The sequence below is a fragment of the Xenopus laevis genome, chromosome 6L, assembly GCF_017654675.1.
Source record: "Xenopus laevis strain J_2021 chromosome 6L, Xenopus_laevis_v10.1, whole genome shotgun sequence".
In the NCBI taxonomy this organism is placed as follows: Eukaryota; Metazoa; Chordata; class Amphibia; order Anura; family Pipidae; genus Xenopus; species Xenopus laevis.
In genome coordinates this window covers 133,623,980-133,641,738 of record NC_054381.1, presented here as the reverse complement: position 1 = coordinate 133,641,738, position 17,759 = coordinate 133,623,980, and the positions used below count along the sequence as shown (strand labels likewise).

At 36.5% G+C, this 17,759-nt stretch overlaps 1 protein-coding gene across 1 annotated transcript in view; it reads right to left on the bottom strand.

Annotated features, from left to right (window-relative positions):
* Positions 1–302, bottom strand: part of LOC108719312 (E3 ubiquitin-protein ligase RNF31) — a 41,794-nt gene extending 41,492 nt beyond the window's left edge. Inside the window, exon 1 of the mRNA XM_041566526.1 lies at positions 6–302. The gene's annotated coding sequence lies outside the window, so the exon portion shown is untranslated. The remainder of the gene's footprint in view (positions 1–5) is intronic.
* Positions 303–17,759: the final 17,457 nt, after the last annotated feature.

Genomic DNA, 17,759 nt, shown 5'->3' with positions numbered 1-17,759 from the left:
TTTACCTTAACAGAGTCGGAGTAGGTGGGGGAGGTTCCTGGTCACTGTCGCAAATCATTCTTCTGGGTACTGAACGGCAAGGAGCTGAATAAAGAGATTTAGTGCGGTTCCTGAGGTACCTGACGTGTGCAAATGGCGACCCTGTGACACTGTTAACGGCGGCTGGCTACTCTCCTCTCTTTTACTGCGGTGCGGTGGGGGAGAACTGCCCTCATCTCAGTCTTAAATCAATCGGTGCAGTGTATTAAAATTCCAGTAGTTAACTGGTAAATACTTTGGCGCCATCTGCTGGACTTTATAAATTTCGGCTGGCTGCAAACTACAATTTTTCATCTCTTCTTGCTGCCTCAGGGTTACCTCATATCATCCCTATTGCAGTACCAGATACAATTGGGACTAAGCTTTTCAGCCTAAATTTTCACTGGTTATTACACCTATACAAATTCTGTAAGTTTGACACCTAGTTCTCTTGCATTCCCATCTCTATATTTTTCACTACATCTTTCTATAGCAACAACTTGGAATCTTGCTTCATACTTCTCACTGAAGGAAAAAAATATATATAATTGAAGAAAAGAAAAGGGAAAGAAGGACATAAAAAACAAAACAAAAACAAATAAAAAGAGGTAAATACAAAAAAAAAAACTGTTTGTTTATCTATTTGTTTTTTTTGTTTTTTTTTGTTTTTTGTATTTTTTTTTTTGTATTTTTTTTTTTTTGTTTTTTTTTTGGAGATCTCTGGACTCTTTCTTTATTCGTCATTTGTTGGATAACACTGATAAGTCCTAATATGGCATCCAAATTCAGTGGCAAAACGTATGAAAAACAACATAAGAAATTCGCAAAGCAGTCAGATGCTGACACCCCAACTACGGTTCAGTCTCAAAAAACTCTCTCTCAAAATTCAGCTTCTGGAGAAGAACATGCTTTGATTGCGGCTGAAGTGGCAAGACTATTAAATCCTGTCATAGAACAATCCGTGGATAAAGCCTTAAGTAAACTTCATCTGGAAATTAATAAAATTTCCCAACAACTGGGACGTCATGATAAAAAATTTTCTGAACTAGAGTCAACTGTCTCTTCCATTTATGATGATTCATTTAAGCGCAAAAGAAAATTGACTTCTTGGAAAAACGTGCAGAAGAACTTGTTCTGAAGGTTGATGATTTAGAAAACCGTTCCAGACGCAATAATTTAAGATTCATTGGAATCTCAGAACTTCACAAAATGGATTCCTTACATAAAATAGTTACCAAAATAATCCCTCAAAAACTGGGGATTTCATTGGAATCTTACCCAATGAAAGTTGAAAGGCTCCACAGAATAGGCCCATTGAAAGACATGCATCACACTAGACCTAGAGTTGTTATCGCTAAATTCCTTGATTACTCTGATAAGAATACTCTGTTCCAAGCATTCAAGAAATCTAAGAGTCTAGAGATTGAAGGGAATAAAATCCTAATTTTTCAAGATTATTCTGTAAACCTTTCTCAAAAAAGGAAGGAATTTTCAAAAGCATGCCAAACTTTGGTGTCTCTTGACATTAACTTTGCACTGCTGTACCCAGCAAAATTAAAAAATTTTCTGACAACTGGTCCTCGGATTTTTGGTGACGCTTCAGAAGCTAATTACTTTGTGGACCACCTAAATAAGCAGAGATGTAATAACTTGTCTACTCTTAATTCAAGCACCTTCTCTGGCCATTCAATTTCTCTTCCCCAAAGAGATCACAAAGATAAAAAGTTAGAAAGACCTAAGGGTTCTACTAAAGAGTCTTTCCAATCTCATTCTCGCAAACATAGATCCAGATCCAGATCTCCCATCTCACCTAAAGGGACTTCTCCACTTATCTCAAGTGAAGAAGATACAATGTTTGTGTCTTAATGTTTATCTGCATAGACAAGCTGACAGATGGCTCTCTTTCTCCTGATAACTTCTCTTTATAAGAGGGTTGATAGTCCTCCACCTCTAGGGAAAAAAGGAGGTCAATTTTTGCTTTTGTTTTGCTGACTATATATCTTCCCAAGTTATTGGTTAGATTAGTTCTAGTTTTATATCTTATGAGATTGAAAATGTTTTTATACCTACTTATTATCCTTCTCATATATGTTAATAGGTTCTCTCACTCAGTGGCTCTTTACAATGATATTTTATTTTGTGCTTATGTAAGTATGCTCATCTTTATCCTGATTTACAATATATAGTAAAATGTCTCTGAACATAGTCTCTTGGAATATTAATGGCAGTAATCATTATATAAAAAGGAAAAACATTTTACAACAGCTTAAAAAAGGTAAATGTGCTCTATTGCAGGAAACTCATCTTAATGAATCTGATCACAATACCCTGCTTAGAGAATGGGTTGGAGTTATGGCTTTTTCCCCGGCCATAAATAAAAAAGGTGGGGTAGCAATTTTATTCCATCGAAATTTAAATGCCCAAATTTTATCAGAATATAAAGATGAGCAAGGTAGATTTATTCATGTTGAAGTATTGATCCAGGATAGGAAATGGCATTTCATTTCGGTTTATGCTCCTAATCACCATAAAGAAAGTTTTTTTGTTGACCTTAGACATAGAATTTCGACAATCCCTCAATCAAATATTATTTTAGGAGGTGACTTCAATGAGACTCATCTGTGGTCTTTGGATAGATCAGATTCTAATAGGGCTAACGCAGGGAAAAAATCCAATTGGATGAACGAGTTACTTAACTCCTCTAGTCTAACTGACATATGGAGATTATTACACCCAACTGAAAAGGATTTTACACATTTTTCCTCCCAACATATGGTGGGGACCAGAATTGATTATATCTTAGTTTCAAATAATATTGTAGGTAAAACAATCTCTGTTGATATTGGTCCTATTGATCATTCTGACCATGGACCTGTGATTGCTAAAATTGCCACCTCTAAAGGTTTTAGGGATTATGTGTCATGGTCTTTCCCGGTTACGTTAGCAGATCAACCTGAATTTTCAAAGATGCTTATAGAGAGATGGGATTTATTTGTTTCAGACAACTCACAACACGTTAATAATCCATCTTTAATGTGGGAAACATGGAAATCCGTGATAAGGGGTGAAATATCATCTTACAAATTTCGTCTTATACGTAAAATCAACGAAAATTTTTTTAAGCTAAGCACACAACAAAGAGATTGCTACCTTAAACTAAATCATTTTCCCTCTCCAGCAAATAGTCAGAAATATAAAGAAGTATCTAAATCCTTAAAGAATTGGATAACTTTAAGAGACTCTGTCCTTGCTCAACATTCTAAGGCAAAACTGTCTAATTTTAGCAATAAAGCTAATAATGTATTAGTGAATCTTACAAGGTGTTGGAATAAGAAGTCCTCATTGATTAAGGTTAAGGACAAACATGGTTCCCTAACTAATAACCCATCTAAGCTGGTTCAAATTTTTAAGGATTATTATGAGTTGCTATACTCTTCATCAAAGTCAATCCCTATGGATAGTATAGCTTTTTTAAAAACAATTAAGACACCCCAACTTTCTGCAGAGCAGTTGGAGAACTTAAATAAACCAGTCTCTATAGAGGAAGTTTCATCCGTCATTAACAACCTGAAAAAGAAAAAAGCTAGTGGTCCAGATGGTCTTCCCCCAACTTTTTATAAGATCTTAAAAGAAAAAATTTGCCCATTCATTACCAATTTGTTTAATGATATTTTATTAAATAAAAGTATACTCCCAACCAGTTCTCTGTCTAGCTTGATTATAATACCCAAAGAGGGCAAAGATCCCTCTCTCCCATCATCATATAGGCCCATCTCACTGTTAAACCAGGACATTAAAATACTTTCAAAAATATTAGCTGATAGACTGGCTTTGATTTTACCCTCAATTATCTCTTCAGCACAAAATGGGTTTATTAAAGGGCGCTCTGGTATTAAAAATATTAGAGCCCTTTTGAGTACCATTGCTTTTGCCATTAGACATAAAACTCCTTGTACAGTGATTAGTCTTGATGCTGAAAAAGCTTTTGATAATGTAGTATGGGAACATCTTTTCAGTTGTCTGGACCATTTTGGTATTGTTGGCCCCTTCAACAGTTTTGTCAAATCCTTATATTCCTCTCCAATGGCTCAATTACTAATTGCTGGTGTGAAATCCCCCCATTTAAAATCTTTAGAGGGACCAGACAGGGATGCCCTCTATCTCCACTCCTCTTTAATCTTTCATTAGAGCCCTTGATCAGAGCACTAGATAATCTGGAAGTATTTCAAGGTGTTAAAATCAATAAATGTCATGTTAAAACCTTAGCATTTGCGGATGATTTATTATTAGTTGTTCAGAATGCTAACAATTCACTCCCTGATATCTTTAACTTGTTACATAAATTTGGCACTTTTTCAGGTTACAAAATTAACATTCATAAAACTGAGATTATGAACATCAATGCTACTTTATCTAGTGCCTTATTGAAGTACCTGAGACTTGACTTTCCAAAATCACAGCTTAAATACTTGGGGCTAATTTTTCCCAAAGACTTGAGGAACCTTTATTCACTAAACATTACGCCTGCCATAAATAAAGTATTATCTCTTTGCCATAAATGGAATAATACCCCTCTAAATCTAAAAGGAAAGATAGCTTTATTCAAGATGTTGATATTTCCCAAATTAATTTATCCATTAACAAACTTGCCAATTTTAATTAAACATAATGACATTAAGAAACTGGATTCAGTACTGAATAGTTTTATATGGAGTGGTAAGAAACCTAAAATTGCCCTATCCAAATTGCGAGGCCCCTATGCTTTAGGTGGCCTAAAGTTACCTAATTTCAGAATCTTTAACTTAGCTGCAATTACTAGATACCTTATTGAGTGGACGTTTAAAGGAGACAAATTTACAAATCCTGCTCTTGAACTTTTTCCCACATCCACCTCCCACATTTTAAATATCCTCCATTTGAAATGGAAGGATGTTCCTTTTGAATGTAAAGTAAACCCTCTATTTAGGGACTCAATTTTTACATGGAAATTGCTATTCTCCAGTCACAATTTTAATCATATGCAGACTCCTTTCATGCCAATTCATCGCCTTTGGAAAAACTCACAACCCGGATACTACTCCTTACTTTCCCTCTCTAAAAAACGCCATCCTCTTATGATTAGAGACTTTGTGGATCCTACTAATGGGAAACTTCTTTCTTGGGCAGTTTTAAAAAGACAACTTGGTTTGAAGATAGGAGATCACTTTCTCTATATTATTGTAAAAAGCGCTTTTCTTTCAGTTGCCAACAAAAACCTCTATGCTATTCAGAAACATTGGTTAGCTGAGGAACTAGCTAAAATAGAAGATAACTGGGGGATCTTAAATATAGATTATATAACATGGAAACTTTGGTGTCCCCCTTTTAGAATAATGCACCCTCTTAAAGATGCAGCTTTAAAATGGACAAATTATTTGCATTGTGAAATTACCTCTTCCCAATTGTCCTCTTCTATTACAAAATTTAACAAGTATTTTACCTCAGAGGACTGGAGAGTCCAGCATTTCAAACTGATCCACCTGGGATACGGGAAGCTTTTTCGCAAAAGTAAGGGATTGGGTCATGTCTCATTTTGCCCAAAATGTAAGCATGAGAATGTAGACCTGTTCCATTACTTTTGGGGTTGTCCACGGATTAAGTTGGTCTGGCAAAGACTAAAAGACTTCATTAGTTCAAAGTTGAAAATATGCTTTAATTTCTCTCCAGCTTATGTCCTCTTAAATATTGGCTCACCTTCTTTCTCTAAGATAAATCAATGCAATGCCAATGTTAAAATGTTAGCCAACTTAATCCTTCGTTTTGTTGCTGCTACGAAAAAAACTTTATTCTTATATTGGCTTTTAGAATCTCCCCCCTCCATGAAAGATATTTTATCGCAGATAAATAATTTGTGTTGGCAAGAAGCTATATGGGCAAAAACAGCTGAACCACATTTAAAGCGCAAATTCATGGATGACTGGTCTCTTTTTTTCAAACTAATCGATCCTGGTCAAAAAACTAAAGTCTTAGAACTATTACAAATCTAAATATATTGAAATGTAAGGTGGCTTTATCAGTTCATGCATATTTTGGATACTTGATACTGCCATTTTTGTTGATAATTCTTTTTACATTAATTAGTAAATCCACTGAGTGAAGTTTGGTTTATTATTGTTTCTTTACTTCATTATTTTATTTACTATGTTAATTATTTTCCTTTGGAATGTGTGCTTTTGAGTATAAATTTATAGATATGTGTTTGTATCTTTGGCATGTTGTACAGCATTGTATATTCTTTTCTTTTGTTATCTTGACATACTCAATCTGCGTAATATATTCTATTGTGTTTATGGAAAACTCAATAAAATTATTGAAAACAAAAAAACACTATTGTTTGATTATATTGGAGTGCTGGTCCATCTTCGACTGTTGTATAACACCCTTTTGACCAAGCACCCACAAAGACCTTTGGACATATTTTATATATATATATATATATACTGGGTAATGAAGACTGGTCACACTCGCAGGTCTTACATTATAAATAGTATAATTTACTAAACGGTAAAGACTAAAGTGTGGACACAGCCAAAACGTTGGTCTTTGCCGTTTAATAAATTATACTATTTATAATGTAAGACCTACGATGCGACCATTCTACATTACCCAGTATAATTTGTTTTCCGTGGACTGTGGACACCGGTGAGTACCTTTTTGTGAGTGCTGGTATTACTCTGCATTCTCTGCATCAATATATATATATTTATATATATATATATACACAGTATGTGAGGCATTGGCTCAATAATGGCAATCTGGCACTCCCCGTTGAATTTTGTCTATGTGATACGTTTGCCTTGTGTGTTGCCTTCCCACATCATTTAAGGTAAGATTCTTAATGTAATCTGTCAATTTACCCAGGTTTTAGGCCCAGCCTTCTGACTTTGTGCTATAAATATAGTTTTATATTTATAATATAGTTACAAATACAAAGGAGTTCTATTCAAGCCAAGCTTACACATGCTTATATTTTAAACCCACGATAAATTGAAGGAAAGGGTCAAGTTGTTAAACTTTTAAGTACTTTGTTCTTTGTTCAACTTGAAAGGTTGATTTTGTATTAACGAGAAAGTCTGCCTAAAACCTAACTTGTGCTAATCACTACAAACATCTCTCGAATAAGCTTTCATTTAGCAATATTGCCTTGGGCCATTGCCATTCTGGTTCAGAAAGGAATATTCTTAGGGATAAATATGATGATAAAGTTGTTAAGCCCGCATATCAGGTCAAGGCAAACCCGGTATGGTGGTCCTAACTATTTACCTCTTGCCATATAGGCTGGTGAGGAGGATCAGCCTATCAGACCAATTCTTTGATAGACGCTCAAGAAATGCAACCAAGCAGGGAGGTGCCACTCTATGAAAAATATGACCAGAGGTAAAAGTTAGGAGCATCTTTTACGCTTTACTTTTAGCTTGTTTTTGAAATGTAGTCGCTCATGGTGAGCCTGCAATCTGTTGAACTAGCTGTTGAACTAGAACTTGTAGCATGGCACTCCATGCTGGCGTAGGCCTTAGAGTAATGGATGTCAGATGGTTTTGGTTCAAACCACCTTGGAGGTCTAACCTTTAGCGATGGCCCCTTAGTATATAACGAGTTTGAAGATAAAGAAGTAGGTTGATGGAACAGCCAACAAGGCAGCATATACAGTAAATGTTCATCCAAAATATTCATGGGTGCCTTTATTTTTCAGGCACAATATCACAAAGACAACCAAGCTACTGTTCTTTCAACAAGTAGCTAAAATGTTCATGGCATAAAATAGCCATACATATACAGTATATATATATATAGTGTATATATATATAAAGATGAAAATGATTTGTATTTGTTAAGCATAATATTAACAACTATCTGTTACTTTACAGCTAAATTAAAGTATTCATTCACAGTGACAAACCTTAATGGAAGTGGATCAAAGGTTACTTGCAAATTACAGCTTGAAGGACAAAAACAGGAAATGTCATGAGTAGCTATTACTCAGTTGTGGGGGAGTTTAGATCAGAACCTTTAACCTGACCTGTGTTCTCAATATCCGATGGTAAAACTATAGTTGAGTTAGGGAAGTCAAGAAACAAAGAGCACTGAAGGCAGCTATTGTATTGTTTTTAATCCTTTAGTTGGAATACATGCGGGTTGTTTACATAACTGAATGCACAGTCCAAGAAAGGCAGAGGAAGGCATGTAGTCATCCCCCCTCCCAAACACTACCCATCCCCAAATTTGTACATCATTTAAATATGCAAGTTAGATATGTGCAAAAGGTACGTACAGGGCACTCCTACACCTCCTGGACTGGGATTTAAAATAGGCCCTGGTATATCAATTAAACAGGGACCAAAACAGCCCCCCCACCATCCGACTAAATAATGAATGTCTATGGCATCTTACAGCAGCTCCTCTGGCATTTGCCAGAATCTACAGTTTGCCAGTCCGGGCCTGAACGCTAAGAGGCTTGTGCACTATACACCTTAGTACTCTAGCACTTGCGTCCTTGGGTAAAAAAGCAAAAATGAAAGTAAAATAAATGTATACAATAACGTTTCCTGCCTGAGTCTGTACATGGATCAACACCACATTCCCAGATTCAGATTATAAATCCACGAGAAAGGCCAGTAAGGCAAGTGTATGTAGGACAGGGTTTATGGTAAGTTTACAATATTGCAAAACTGCTAAGAAAACCTGACTCATATTTTAAGAAGTGATTTCCTCATGCCCTGATTTCTACATCATGATGCCTGAACATGTCCGACTAAGTACAGCTTCAGGGGGGGATTCATCTCCGCTCCATCAAAAGCTGCTCAACGTGTTTCACTTCTTTTTTTATCTTCCTGAATATGTTCCACTTTGTCAAACCAGGCCAGAAGCAAAGGGGCTACAAGCAAAGGAAATCAGGAATGTGCAACTTCCCAGCAGATGTTCTGCTACTTCCCCAAATTCCAGCCAATAGGGCAGCAGCACACATACTTGTAGTAGACTGATCAAAGCTTATTGCCAATTGGTTGCCATAGATGACTGTATATGTATGGGATCCATTATCCAGAACCCCATTATCCAGAAAGCTCAGAATTACAGAAAGGCCGTCCCTCCATTTTATCCAACTAATGCAAAATGTTAATATTGATTTCCTTTTTCTCTGTAATAATAAAACAGTACATTGCACTTGATCCAAACTAAGATATAATTAATCCTTATTGGAACCAAAACCAGCCTATTGGGTTTGTTTAATTTTTACCAGATTTTCTAGTAGACATGGGAGCACATTTAGGGTCGAATTTCGAAGTTAAAAAACTTCGAGATTCGACCATCGAATTTGATACTTCGTTAGACAAAGTATTTTTTAGATCGAAAACGGCTGTTTTCGAGCGAAGTAAAAATCATTTGATCGAACGATTTAATCCTTCGAAATGAATGATTCGAAGGATCATACAAAAAAAACCTTTGACTTCTAAAAACTTAGCCAAAGACTCAGAGAGGTTGTAGGAGGTCCCCCATAGGCTAAACAGCAATTCAGCAGGATCAAGGCGGCGAAGTGTCGAAGTCAAAGTTTTATAAAGAGACAGTACTTTGATTTTCAAATGGTCGAATTTGTGAAGTCTTTTTCAAATCGAATTTTGGCCTATTCGATGGTCGAAGTACCCAAAAATTACTTCGAAATTCAAAGTTTTTGAATTTAAAAATTCACTTCGACCCTTAGTAAATGGGGCCTATAGCGTATGAAGATCCAAATTACAGAAAGACTTGTTACCTGGAAAACCCCAGGTTCTGAGCATTCTGGATATCAGGTCCCATACCTGTACCTAGCACCTGTTATAGTACATGAGCTGCATATTTTCTACATTGTACCCACTTGCAATGATAAAGTCAGTAACATATTAACTTTATTATGTTACTGGCACTAAATCTGCTCTTTTGGGGTTAACTCTTCTATTTTTTTTAATAGAACTCAAATCTACATACTTGAATGAAGCTGGGGTCCAGCTCATGGGATCATTGACAAATGTTTGCCCCGTGTGAAGTCTGTGCCGATAAGTTTTGCACAGCCCATGGGTTGTTTTTGAAAGTGATATAAGGGAATCTAGGTAAATTGGGCTCATAAATGTTTTGCCACTGGTCCACTAGGTAACATACCTACCACCATATAATGAACCTAAATGAGAAAGATAAATAAACCCACCCACACACAATATTACTCTCTGCTAATTGAACTGAAGATTATAGTTAATGACAGATCCTGATAGATGGATGCAAGTTTATTTGGCCTTGAACCAATGCACATAAATCATAGTCTAGTGGTTCTTGCACATATTCTGCACCTAGCACTTGGTTTCTAATTTGACCCCAGCCAGGCACAGACAGCTTTAGCACCCCTTAGTGCACTTGTATCCAGGGTCCCCTAATATATTTTAGTAAATAATCAAAGTATTTTCTAACTTTTATACCAGCCCTTTTGTTCTCATTCATTTGTGCAAACTGGTCAAACACACTAATGGCTATTACTTGAGAGAGTTGTGACAGTGACAGATTGTATGTAATATACTGTAACCATGTCGAGACTTGCATTAAAGATCTCTTAATATGTCGGCTTGCACAATTGTTTGTTTCATTCATTAAAATTGTTTCACTGTCAAGCTAATAAATTACAGTATGTATGTTTTTTCCCCTTAATCCGCGCCACCACCTTTCACAGACTTGCAACCAGAAAGCACTTTGCAGCAAATCCTTTTCAATAGAAGTGTCAGTGTTCTGCTGATCACAGTTACAATTCAGCAGACATTCAGAGCATTAAAGCTTAATATGGGGTGATGACCAAGCTGATTTGTGAATGGAACTGCCCAGGCGCATGGTATGAGACTATCACATTGGTAAGGACCACACAGCACAAAGAGAGACCTTTTGTGATCTCAGAATGGCTGGGAGTCTGACATGCTGAAAATAAAAGCTGATGTCTGACAATTAGCAAGTTCTCACAGAATGTATTATTTATTTAGCGTCTGCAGCCCTTTTTAGAGATTATACATCATCCACATCAGTCCCTGCCCCAGAGAGCTTACAAGTCCTCCACCTACACACTAGGGTCAGTTTCCTCACAAGCCAATTCACCTGACTGTATATTTTTGGAGTGTGGGCAGAAATAGGAGTCATTAAGAGTAATTGGAGGAACTTGAGAACTACAGTGCTGCAAGGCAAACCATTATACTATCATGCAGAATAAAAGTACATCTACAATGCAACACGGCCTAACTAAGAGCCCAGATGGGACTCATGATCTCCCCTTCTCCCATTGGAACTCACTGCTAGAAGAATATGCACGAGGGAGCCAGTGGCATTTCCGATCTTGCACATGATGGAGGGAGGTACACAAAAAAAAAAATTTCTGGGGAGATCAAGTTATCATCGCTGGGCATTCCTGGTTTACAAGTTGAGTCTCAAACTTTTTCCATGGTTCCCTCTTTTTAATTCTGCCCCTGTTTCTGATGTGCTTAAATACTATATGGCTGATGGGTGACTAGTGACAGGTCACAAAGTTTAATTTCCTCTAGAAAGTAGCTTTGTGCTGACTTATAAATCCCAGTACCATGCTGTGATGTCAGCTGCCCCACTTTGGTGTCTCCATAAGAAACACACTAGATCATTAATATGAAATGTTAATGTTCCCTCTGCAGAGCTGCTATGATTGGAAGACAATGCCCCTGGCCTCCTACATTTCACCCATGACTGCTATGGCCTTACATTCCATTCCCACTATGAGCATCTCTGTCTTCTGCACTAATCACTGCTGGAATGCAAAGCTTAAGAAATACTCATTAGGTCAAAAAAATATATAAGCTCTACTCTCATTAAAAACCTGTTATTATAAGTCAAATACAGGGAGGATTTGGAAACGTTTCATTTTAAAAAATAGTATTCTTAGAACTGTTATTATTATGAACATTATTATTATTAACATGTATTTATAGCGCAATAACATATTGTGCAGAACAGAGATCCAAATTACAGAAAGACCTGTTACCTGGAAAACCCCAGGTCCCATGTTTGTTTATACAATTATTGTTGTTAAAGCAGCTGCTATAACATTTGAAGTCCTATCACATATAAGAGCTCATTTAGTAACATAGGAACCCAAAAAAACATAAATTGCACAATTGCAATTTAGGATTCCATTTTGATGAGTCAGAAAACAAAATGAAGCGTTTGATTGGTGGCTATGGTATATATATAAACATACATATACCGTACTTATATCTTGGTAAATGTCCCTGGTGAGGACAGAAACGTCCATCTGCTAAATAATGTTTTCATTATTTAAATTCCTGGTGTTCATCAGCAATTTTTTTCAAAATGTGTATTAAATTCCAGGTTTTGTTCATTTTAGCATGTGTCAAACTATATACATTTATATATGGGTACTGTATATTTATATATATATATATATATATATATATATATATATACACATTTATCAATAGATAAATAGCCCCAATTTTGACTAGCTTTACAAGGGTATCCAGACAGCATGTGTAATCTTCCCATGGCTCTGTAATTATTGGGTTCATAAAACAATGCAGGTCTTTTATCTCTTTTTTAATTGTATTTTGATGCAGGTAAAACATTTAGCAACAAGTAACATGCTAGCGCAGGCCCTGGCTGACTAGGCATGAACATGTTGTAATGAGCCCTTGTCATATCTTGTCCCTGCGTCATGAACAGAAATAATAGTTACTAGTGCTGAGAGGCAGAATTTATGATACAGTGGCACAAGGAAGGAAAGAAAAAACATTCTGGTTTGCATGTCATTAAGAAACTAAGCAGATTGTTGGACGTGATACTTGAGACATGGCAATCCTTGATGTAGACTGGCCCAGGGCAAATCAGACTTACTGGACCCCACACATGTACAGGGTCACAATTGTTCTGTTTTATTCACTATTCTCCCACCCTTCAATAAACTTTACTCCCACAGCTCTCCATTGCTCAAACACGTACACAAACACTATTGTCTTTATATAAATGTAGATGCTTATGTGCAAGAGTGTAGCAATACAATCTTCAGCTAGATGAGGCTGCAGGGAAATCCAGTACTGGTATGGGACCTGTTATCCAGAATGCTTGGGACCTGGGGCTTTCCAGATAAAGGATCTTTCCATAATTTGGATCTTCGTACCTTAAGTCTACTAGAAAATCCTGTAAACATTAATTCAACGCAATAGGCTGGTTTTGCTTTCAATAAGGATCAATTATATCTTAGTTTGGATCAAGTACAAGGTACTGTTTTATTATTACAGAGAAAAAATAAATATTTTTTTAAAAAATTGGATAATTTGGAGTCTATGGGAGATGGCCTTTCCTTAATTCGGAGCTTTCTGTATAACTGGTTTCCAGATAATGGATACCATACCTTACAATGGTGGGGAGCAAAATGTCATATTCTTGCACTACAGCCAGGGCCGGGCCAGACCAGCCGGGTGCCTCAGGCAACCCCCTTCATCGGCCGCAAGCATACATGAGTGCGTATATGAGCGCACAAATGCACGCTGACTGGCACGTCCGGCAGTTAAAGGTATGTGCCGGGCACTCCCAAGCAATGCTCCTTACGCACGTGCCTACCACCTTACCATACAGCAGGTCCGGACTGAGAATTAAAATAGGCCCTGGCATTTCAGGTACACAGAGGCCCAATCAGCCCACATATAGGCCCAAACAGCCCCCATTAGCCCACCAAATACTGACTTTCTATGGGACCTTATAGCAGCCAGATTGCCAGTCCGGGCCTGCCATACAGATAATGACACTGTACACATTTCCATATAATAGTTGCAACGTGCTGATTGTGTGATAGCTGCCTTCATTTTTGTGGTAGCGTCTCTAGTAAAAGACGTTTTAACAACACACAATTCAATAAAAAGTATAAAGATAAAAAGATAATCGCTAATGATGACTCCGTGGGAATCTCATAAATGTGCATTTTTTTTAAAATGTTGAGGCCAGAAAAAAAATCCCAGGAGAGCTTTCCTTTCCCAGAATAAGTTGTATGTTTGTGTATTTGCCAAAACATTGCTTAGTTCAAATGGGAATGTTGTAGGGAATATTTTAGACCTGGAAATGCATTCTGTAATGGGCTGCTCCACCCAAAATAAAATGTTCCCTATTTCTTTATGGGAAAAATACCAATATACTGCATAATAATGAAAGAATATAGTTAGTAGATATAAAAGCCTAGGAGCAAAAAGAGGTTGAGTAAGGAGAGGAAGAATAATAGTTTGTAAAGTGGGCCCATCGTCTTAGGTTTTCTGGTGGGCCCCTGGTATCCCAGTCTGACACTGATCCAGAATCTCCTTATCTAGAAAGTTCCAAATTACAGGAAGCCCATCTCCCGTTTTAATCAAATAATTAAAAATGTAAAAAATTATTTTCTTGATTGCACATGATCCTAACTAAGATATAAAGAATCATTACTGGGGGGGCAAAACAATCCTATTGGGTTTATTCAATGTTTAAATTTGTTTCGCAGACTTAAGGTATGGAAATCCTAATTATGGAAATACTTCTTATCCAGAAAACGCCAGGTCTCTAACATTCTACATAACAGTTTCCATACCTGTATTTTTAAGTGATCCCCTTTAAATATTATGTACTGACTGAATAATTCTTAGGGTTTCTAAGCAGTAGTAACAATACAGGACACACATATAGAGATGACTATAGGGTTACTAAACGTCATGCCGTTTCCTACAAGGATGGGTGCAGGGGGAAAAGATTTGTTGCTATTAAGGGGGCAATCAGTTCACTTCCTTCCCTGTTTCCCTAACGAAAATGACAGAAAACTTAATTACAGACACAAGACTATGACTACTGAGAAAGCTGCTCATGTAACATACAGAACTCATTTGTTATTTTGTCTGTATAATATAAAAATGTGATGTTTAGAGCCTCTTTAAGGCATGCCTTTACAAATAGTTCCTGCTCATTTATTACTTTCAAAACACAGCATTTTTTCTAAATATATTTGCAAAGTTTAAACCATTATCCCTGCCTTAACCTGCCAGGGTTGGTTTTGTATATTAAAATCTGCGGCTTCTATTACTAATGAGACACAAGTGCATGGCTGCCTTTGTACTGACGCTGAAAAGTTGATGCCTCATAAATCAAATAGACTGCTATGGGGTTATGTTACAGCTGTAAAACCTTTAAGTACGTGATTATAAAAAAGTTATTTCTTATGCAGGTAGAAAATAGCCACTAATTGACAAGGTGAAATAGATAGAGAGAGAGAGAGAGAGAGAGAGAGAGAGAGAGAGAGATGATAGATGATAGATAGATAGATAGATAGATAGATAGATAGATAGATAGATAGATAGATAGATAGATAGATAGATAGAGATAGATAGATAGATAGATAGATAGATAGAGATAGATAGATAGATAGATAGATGATAGATAGATAGATAGATAGATAGATAGATAGATAGATAGATAGATAGATAGATGATAGATAGATAGATAGATAGATAGATAGATAGATAGATAGATAGATAAATAGATAGATGATAGATAGATAGATAGATAGATAGATAGATAAATAGATAGATAGATAGATAGATAGATAGATAGATAGATAGAGATAGATAGATAGATAGATAGATGATAGATAGATAGATAGATAGATAGATAGATAGATAGATAGATAGATAGATGATAGATAGATAGATAGATAGATAGATAGATAGATAAATAGATAGATGATAGATAGATAGATAGATAGATAGATAGATAGATAAATAGATAGATGATAGATAGATAGATAGATAGATAGATAGATAGATAGATAGATAAATAGATAGATGATAGATAGATAGATAGATAGATAGATAGATCCCCTAAGGATATAGAGACTACAGAGAGACAGGGAGGATCCCATGGGAGCCTAGACTAGATGTATGCAGCAGCAGGGATGCACAACCACAGCTTTAAAAAGCACCCAGCATCAGCCATCTTTAAAATACTGTTCAAGGAGGAAGAAGGGAAGCAGCCACTGCTTAGTGTGGCCAGAAGAAGAGGTCTGAAGTAGCATTGCCGACTGGAGGAAAAGACCAGTATCCCTTAAAGAGTTACGAGATGCCAAGTATATGACTAGTGTCTCAGCTGAGATTGCAATGCCTACGTGAAAAAATAGAAAACAATAGAAATGACTGCTAGATCAGCACAAGTACACATTTGCACATTCTTCCTATCCATCTTTATTAGCGATGAATATATCCTATGATTAATATTCATCGGTATTTTAGTGTTTCATATATCAAGTACCAAGAAATATGGGCCAAAAGTATTGAGCTATAATAAGGAAAGGAAAATGATAAAGGAGAATGTACAATCTACTCACGCAACTTCCCTTATTCCCACAGTCCCCAAAGCACACAGCAGCCAAGATATTCCTAATGGAAATGTATTTGTTTACTAAGTGTCTTGTAAATGTGGATGGGAAATATATGTCAGTTTGTTTCTGCTCAGAACTCCTACTGTGCACACTTGTAGAGCAGACAAAATATTTGTTTGAAAGAATCTGTTGAACTACACCCTTGCAGTATTCTAACAGTTACACAGGGTGGTGTGGGGTTAACTATGACCTCAGGAGAATTGGAAAACTGTTAAAAGGACCCAATTCTGGTCATAGCAAGAAAATGCCCAAGTGTGCAAAGTATGAAGCCCAAAAGGCATGCACCTTGTGTTGGATTTAAGCACCAGTGCAGGGGACATCTGGCACACAACTGTGGGCACAAAGGCAACACTATAATTCATGCCAGAAACACACACTGTCAGAAAGAGTTTACTTTGTTCCTTGCATCTTTTTCATCTCTGATCTGAAGTTCCCCATCATGTTCTATTGGAAAGCAGAAATGTGTATTTAGTTAATGCATGTTGTGGCAGAGGATTGCAAGAGGGTGGGCATGCTCAGGCAGGCTTTAGGGGCGCACTTTCTCACAAGTACGGAATGAAGGTGTCGGCCCCATGATAAAGACTGACTTACAGAGACCTTGGCTTTGACGCTACAGCCCTATCAACAATCCTGCATATTCCCTGACAGAAGATCTCTGTCACATTACGTTTATTCATTTGCTTCAGTTTCGGCAAGGGTTGGAATTGTCACAGAAATGTATAATGAATATAAGTATAAATGAACTTTGGCTGAAAATGAAACATATTAAAGGCTAAGCAATGCTTATGTCTCCATGCTGTTGACATAATTATTTTGTGGTTGTTTCTTAAGAGCTAAGTATTCTCTGTTTTGCAATTTAACCTTTGAAATGCAAGACAGTGAGTATAGTATAGTGATGAAAAAAAATGTTTTTATGTCAAACCATACATTCTGCCTCTACTGTATTTGTTCACTAAAATTATAACAGTATCTATTTATTGCATTGCATCAGTACAGATATGGGAGCTGTTATCCAAAATGTTGAGACTTTGGTTTTTCCGGATAATAGATCTTTCTGTCATTTGGATCTTCATACCTTAAGTCTACTAGAAAATCATGTAAACATTAAATAAACCCAATAGGCTGGTTTTGCTTCCAATAAGGATTAATTATATCTTAGTTTGGATCAAGTGCAATGTACTGTTTTATTATCACAGAGAAAAAAGTGGATTATTTGATATGATAAAATTGAGCCCATGGGTTTCCAGATTATGGATCCCATACCTGT